Source organism: Quercus suber, unplaced genomic scaffold (genome assembly GCF_002906115.3).
Source record: "Quercus suber isolate HL8 unplaced genomic scaffold, Cork oak 2.0 scaffold_448, whole genome shotgun sequence".
Classification (NCBI taxonomy): Eukaryota; Viridiplantae; Streptophyta; class Magnoliopsida; order Fagales; family Fagaceae; genus Quercus; species Quercus suber.
The window spans coordinates 230,251-238,075 of record NW_027069899.1 but is presented as its reverse complement, the minus strand read 5'-3'; the positions used below and the strand labels follow the sequence as shown (position 1 = coordinate 238,075).

Genomic DNA, 7,825 nt, shown 5'->3' with positions numbered 1-7,825 from the left:
TTTGCATGTTTTCTTGTACTTGTGTAATAACAAATACAAAAACATCATTTTCATAAGCAAGATAAATTTAACCCCTCAGAAAGTCGATGCCCAAGTGCATTATTTATAGTTTCTACCAACAGCCCAAGTAATATAATTTCAGCCGGCCGCATGATAAATATATTTTGGTATTCAAGGCTTGAAACATTCAAACATAATTAGTGGAAGTCAGATCACTCTTCTTCTTTTGTTTTTTTTGCTAGTCATTTTTAAAGTTTTTTCTTCTATTCCTCAGATGACTTGACATAGAGTCAACTCCACATTGAGATGGAATTTTTGTAGTTTTTTAAAATTTGTGTGGGTGAAAAAGTGTGTGAAAATGTATGTAAAATTGTTTAAAATGTAAAAATGTGAGTTTGAGATTGCTAAACAAACAGGCATTGAGGATAGTTTTGAATGTTTTCTTGTACTTGTGTAATACCAAATAAAAAATAAGGTTAAAATGCAAAACTGACCCTCTAACTTTCTTCAGATTTTATTTCAATTATCTAACTTTACTTTTGTTCATTTCAGTCTTCTAAGTTTCAGATTTATTCAATTAAGGTCTTTTCGTTAACTTTTGTTAAAATTTTTTGGAAAAAATAATCTGGAAAATATTTTTCAATCATTAATTGAATTTTTTTAATTTAAAAAATTTGAAGAAAAATTTATAAATTAAAAAATTAACCACAATATATAACAAAAGTTGATGAAAAACCTTAATTGAATAAACTTAAAAGTTAGAGGACTGAAATGAACAAAAGTAAAGTTAGAAGACTGAAATGAAATCTAAAGATATTTAGAAGGCTAGTTTTGTATTTTACCCAAAAAATAAATAACGCAAAGGGAAGAGGGAAAAATCTAAAATAGACAATCCCCATGTTTATATAAGTAGCATCTCAACCTTCGACTTTGTAAGGTCTCAAGGAACAATGGCTACCCTGAAAACCACCTTTCTATTCCTTTGTTTCCATTTCCTTCTTTTGTCAACTAAATTCGTTTCACTTGAAGCTATATGGTCCAATTCTAGTGCTGGGAATAACCCTGTGGGTTGCATTGAGATGGAGAGGCAAGTTCTTCTTAAATTTAAAGAAGGGCTTAAGGATCCCTCAAATGGTCTTTCTTCTTGGTTTGGCCAAGATTGCTGCACATGGTTAGGAGTGGGCTGTAACAATCAAACAGGTCACGTCATTAAACTTGATCTCAAAAGCCAACCTGTTTGCAATCAGGTAGCAGGTAGTGTATTTTGTAAGAAGTTAACATTGGGTGGTGAGTTATCTCCTTCTTTACTTGATCTAAAGTATCTAAATTACTTGGACCTGAGCTACAATGATTTTCAAGGAATTCCCATCCCAAATTTCATTGGTTCACTCAATACTATTGAGTCAATAGGTTGAGTTACCTTGATCTCTCCTATGCATCCTTTGGTGGAACAATCCCTCCTTATCTTGGGAATCTGTCTAACTTGTACTATCTTAATCTCTACGTTTTTGATGAACTTTTCCGTTTCAAATTTAAATTGGCTATCTGGTCTCTCTTCCATGCAGTACCTTAGTTTGATTAGCGTGAACCTTAGTAAGGCATCGACTCATTGGCTGCAAGTTATTAATCATGGTTTTGAAACCCGGATTGTTCAATGAACCGTAAAAATGAGAGGTTCAAGGTTTTTGAGGTAGGACTAAACCGAGGTCGAATCATGATGACGTCATAATTAATATAATAATTATTTAAAGTATAAATAAATATATTAAATTAGTAAAAATTGAAAAATTACATAAAAATTTATAGGAAAAAGTTGGGTCATTTGTAAATACTATTTTCTCTTAATTAAATTGTATTAAATTAATAATATTTAATACAAAATAATTAAAATAAATGCTTAAAATTATATTGACTAAATTAGTACTTATAGAGATTCAAATATATCTTAATTTATGATAAATATGATATTTGTTAGATTTTCTCTTGTTATTTAAAATATTTTACAACATTATATCTAAAAAATAATAAATAAATATAACAAAAAAAAAGTTTTAAAAAATATAACTAAAAAAAATAAACTTAAACCTTAAGAGCATTCTCATTAAGAATGCTAAATGCTATAAATGCTAAATTTTAACATCAAATTTGTAAAAAGCACCAAAAAGCAAGCTATAACAAACAAACGTAAAAAAAATACAATCTGAGCTACAGTGAGCTTTCATCTTTGAAAGCCCACTGTAGCTCCAATCTTAAAAAAATATTATTATTTTAATGCTTGTGGTGGAAAAGGTAGTTTGTGCAGTTATTTTTATTATTTTAATGGGTAGATTATATTATTTTAAACGAAATGGTAAAAAAATAGAACCTTTGATATTTGGTGTACTGTAAAATAAGTTGTTAAAATTGATAAAGTAATTTTTTAAAATGCTAAATGCTAAATTTTTTGAGATCCTTGATGAGAATGCTCTGATAAGTTGGTTGTAGCATGTGCTGGATAAAAAGAGAAGAAAAAAAACTTACGACTCATGAGATTTCATGAGAAACCAACCCTACTCACACATTTCCCCAAGCATCATGATCAGAGTTTACACATTTCCTTAAGCCACACCACATGATCAAACTTCAAACTCTATGACTTTTGTCTTCTATTCTTAACTTTCCTCTTTCCTCTACACCCTCCGCCTCTCTCTCTCTCTCTGTTATTTCTTCCACAGTTTTCAAACAAACAGCAGTCTCCTTCCACAAATTTTCAACAAATAAAGAAGAAGCAGAAGCAGATGCAGATCATATGTAGAAGCCAGAAGTAGATTTGTAGCATTTCTTCCATAGTCTTCTATTTTTTTTTTTAATTGTTTTCTTTTTTTCTTTTTCTGGGAAGATCTGATGTTGGAGATTATTTTGAGCAATGTTTTGTGATTTTTTGGGAACCGTTAGACCCGTGTTCGGTTTTGAAAACTGAGCGGTTTAACCGCGGTTGGAAAGGTTCACTAAAAATTTAAAATTTCCAATTTTGATAGTTTAAAAAACCGGAATGATAGACAGTTTCCAATTATCGCGGTCTGACCGGCCGGTCCGGTCCGAGTTTCAAAACCATGACATTAATATGCTTCCTTCTTTAATAGAATTGCACTTGTCTGGTTGTGAACTTCAAAATCTTCCTCAAACTCTTCAATTTGTTAACTTTACTTCACTTTCGGTCCTCGATCTCTCTTATAATAACTTCAACTCTAGTTTATTCCTCAGTGGTTGTTTAACATCACTGGCCTCACAAATCTCCAACTTAGCTCTTGTTATCTCAAGGGCTCCATCCCTGAGATCACAATAGGGAGCCTGCAATTTGCGAAGTTTAGATATATCAGTAAATTATTATATTAGTGGTGAAATAACAGAATTTTTCCAGGTCTTATCAGGATGTAGTAACAGTAGTCTAGAAGAGGTAGATTTTTCTTGGAATATGCTCGCTGGGAATTTTCCTTATTCTTTGGGATATTTTAAAGGTTCGAAAAGCCTTCTACTCTCTAGAAACACATGTCCAATACCTGAAAATATAGGAAATTTGTCTCGTTTGGAAGAATTAGACCTTTCTTATAACAAGATGAGTGGAACTATCATGGAAATTATTGGACAACTTACAGAGTTGACACAATTGAATCTCTTTGGCAATTCTTGGGAAGGAATCATATCTGAAATTCATTTCCTAATTCTTACAAAACTGAGCCGTTTATCTTTGTCATCAATTACCAATCTTTTAGTTCTTAATGTGAGTCATAACTGGATTCCCTCCTTTGATCTATCCCTCATCGAAGCTGATCGCTGTCAATTAGGCCCTGCATTTCCTGCATGGCTTAGGACTCAGAAAAACTTGTGGGATATCACTCTCAAAAATGCTGCAATATTAGACACAATACCTGATTGGTTATGGAACTTGTCTTCACAAATTTATAATCTAGATCTTTCTCATAACCAATTAAGTGGAGATCTTCTTGGGTCATTAAAATTTAATCTTCCTGCATCTATAGATTTGAGTTTCAATCTTTTAGAGGGCTCACTCCCTTTATGGACTAGTGTGACAAATCTCTATTTGAGGAATAATTCATTTTCTGGAGAAATAACAATAAAAATCTTCCAAGAAATGCCGCAATTGTTCAACTTAGATCTCTCCATGAACTTTTTGAACGGTAGCACTTCCCTGTCCATAAACAAACTAAAGAATTTGTTTCTTATTGATCTTTCAAACAATCATTTGTCTGGAGAAATCCATGACCATTGGAAGGGTATGCAAAACTTGTATACTGTGGATCTTTCCAAGAATAATTTCTCTGGTGGTATTCCAAACTCAATGTGCTCACTACCTGGTCTTATATGGTTGCAATTGAGCAAAAATAATCTTTCTGGCGACCTCTCTTCATCCCTAAAAAACTGCTCTCACATATTAGCAATTGATCTTGGAGACAATAGATTCTCGGGAATCATACCAAAATGGATTGGAGAAAGATTTTTTTTCAATAGTGGCATTATGCCTACGAGGCAACGTGCTCTGTGGAAACATTCCTGAAGAATTGTGTAATTGCACCCAAATCCGTGTCTTGGACCTTGGGCAAAATAGTCTCTCAGGATCTATTCCTACATGTTTAGGTAGATTGGGTGGTTACCAATATTTATATCCTACAAGTTCGTCGACTGGCACAAATTCTAACCTGGAGCATATGGATTTGGTGTCGAAGGGAAGACAGTTGGACTATGATTACCCAACCATAAATACCATAGATCTTTCACAGAACAATGTCTCAGGGGAAATCCCAATAGAATTAACAAATCTATCAAAACTGGATACCCTAAATTTGTCATTGAACCACCTGACTGGAAAGATACCAGAGAATATTGGAGACCTACAATATTTAGAAACTCTTGACCTCTCATGCAATCTTCTCTCAGGCCCCATTCCTCAAAGCATGACTTCGATCACCGCATTAAGTAGTCTGAACTTGTCGTATAATGACTTGTCTGGACAAATTCCAACAGCCAACCAGTTCCAATCCTTTAATGATCCCTCCAATTATGCTGGTAACACACAACTGTGTGGGCCTCCATTGCCAACAAATTGCTCAACACCTAGTGACGGGTCCAGAACATAAAGATCAAGAAAATTTAGATGGCAACACCGAAGGGTTTAAAGAATTATGGTTCTACATAAGTTTTGCGCTGGGGTCCATTGTGGGATTTTGGGCAGTTTGTGGTACTTTGGTGGTAAAGAAGTCTTGGAGACATGCTTAGTTTCACTTTGTCGATGAAATGAAAGATAGGCTTTTTGTGGTGATCTCGGTGAATGTGACTCGTCTACGAAGGAAGATTGAATCTTAAGGTTGAAGGTAATTTAAATAGAGAAATCATTTGTTAGTTATATTATATCTAATTCATCTTTCCTTCTATATAATTTCACTTCATTATCTGGTCAGTGCAGGTTTGGTTCATGATCATGATGAATTTGAGGGAAGTTACTTAAGAAGGCAAGGTGAATCATTACATGTTAGGTTGTGCTTCCATAGTTCCATGTTATATTTTTTTTTTTGTATTTTCTATGTCGCAAGTAATTGAAAGGGGGAGCCGGAGGATGAAGTTTGAATGGAACTACGGGTTATATAAATGTATTGTACTGGATGTTTGTTTGTCATAGATAATTAATGTACGTAAACTATATTTGATGTGTTTGCTACCTCTTTGAAATAGTAAAATCAGAATTATATATCAGACAATGCGGCTCTACCATGTCTTTTTCTTCTTTCCAGAATATAGGCTTCATTGCCTAATACAACGCTACCACTCACTCCTACGTACCTAAGAAGATCGAATTATAACTTTTGGCATGTGTAAGGGTAAAACTAACTTTTAAGTTTCCGAGCTTTTTAACAAATTCTGTGAGAAAATTAATAAAGAGTAAGGCTACAATGATGTCATAAAGGATTTAATTTGATTCAGTTTATTCAACTTCTAGCTATTCTAAGTTTTCAAAAAAAAAAAAAAAAACTTCTAGCTATTCTAAGATTAGGATTCATTATAAATAGAGTCGCATACAAAAGGTAAAAATTCTAGAATTGTTGAAACCTCATTTTTGTATTTTTCGTTTATGGATAAACTTAGCTTACGTTTGGCATGATTAATTTTGCCAACTTATTTTACTATTCAGTTTATTTTTTGTATTAATCAAAGAAAACATATTTATTAAAATTCACATTCAAAATCCAAAATCAAACATAGAAATGCATTCCCCAAAGCAACATAAAATGAGAATGACAAAGCAAAATTCAAATATCTAAGAATCAGTTACATTGAGAGAGAGAGAGAGAGATGAGGGACGTTACTGTCAGTAGCAAAGGTCTTGAGCTAAGAAGCGAAACCCATCCATTTACGAGGTGGTATGCTATTGCTTTGGCATTTATCATTGGTCGTTGTGAAGTTTCAAGAGAAACAAGAGCAAGGGGATGTGTCGTTTAACAAAAGAAAGATGAAGTCAGAAGAGAAGGAAAACAACGACACCATTTTATATATATATATATATATTTTTTTTTTTTTGATGTGACCATTTTATATTTATTAAGTGATAAGAAGAAGACACTAAAAGGGAAACGATGCCGTTTCATTTAAACAAAGAGGACACGGGTTGACAGATTAAACACGTGTTTAGCCTTTTAGTTAGTTAGTGCTTGTACAGATGTCATCCACTGATTGGCATGTTTAGAAATTAGTTAATTTGCTTGTTTTGGCTCCAACTAAATCTATTACTCAGGTTGTTGTATATATAGCAGAGCAAGTGTAATTAATCTTTCTTTAAGCTTTCTCATTTTGTTTTGACAGTAATAAAATTTCCCAATTTCTATTTAAAAAGCCCTCTTTTTTGACGGTTGTACTTGTGTCATTATTCATTAAGGCAAAGTTGAAAGGGATTGAGATCCCGTGCAATACCTAAGGTATTGTATGGGTGCAATAGCACAAATCTTAGCCTTTCATTTAATCTAATGGCTCATTCTTTTGACACCTCACCAAATATTAAAAAGACCCTTTCACCCTTAAAATTTTTCAAAACCCATCGTTTCTTCTGTGCTGATGGGTCTGAGTTCATATTTCAATAAATCAAATTTCTCTCTCTTGCGTAGCTACCCTTCTCTGCAATTGTTTTCTGCCTCTCCCTCAACCCATCGTCACCACTGCCAGTATACCTAACTCAGACCCATTAGCTAAAACAAAGAAAAAACTAAATCTTACCATCTAAAATTTCTTAACCCTTAGACACTCACACTCTCCCTCTTTCTTTGTCTCCAAGTGTGAAGCTGTCTCAACTCTCAAGGAGTGAAGCTCTCTTTGAAGCGACATAGCCAATGGCTAGATCGGTGGTTCCAACGGTACTTGGCCATTGTATCATCGGAAAATCCCCAAAATCTCATTTGGCAGTCATCGCTGGTCCATCTTTGATTCCTAGGTTGCTTCTAACATCGAATGACTCAAGGAGGCTAGTTCTCTCTTTTGTATACATTGAATCAAAATAATTTTTTTTTTTTTTTGGGTAAGAGGAGAGTTGGGTCAGGGGTTAGGATAGTTGGGGTTTGATTTTAGTTCTACAAGTGATATATATTTCACCATGGAATCATTATTTAGTTTTTGTTTTGAGGAATATTTTTGGGTAGTTTTTTTTTTTTTTTTTTTTTTTTCACAACTTGATTTTGTTTTGAGGAATTTTTTTGGGTAGTTTTTTTTTTTTTTTTTTTTTTTTCACAACTTGAATATTTGCACATTTTCAAATGGATATGTGAAATATGGTCTAGCAGAATTA

General features: G+C 33.3%; 1 pseudogene; it reads left to right on the top strand.

The window, feature by feature from the left end:
• The first annotated feature begins 950 nt into the window (after positions 1-950).
• Positions 951-5,361, top strand: LOC136062740 (receptor-like protein EIX2; annotated as a pseudogene).
• The last annotated feature ends 2,464 nt before the right edge of the window (positions 5,362-7,825 follow it).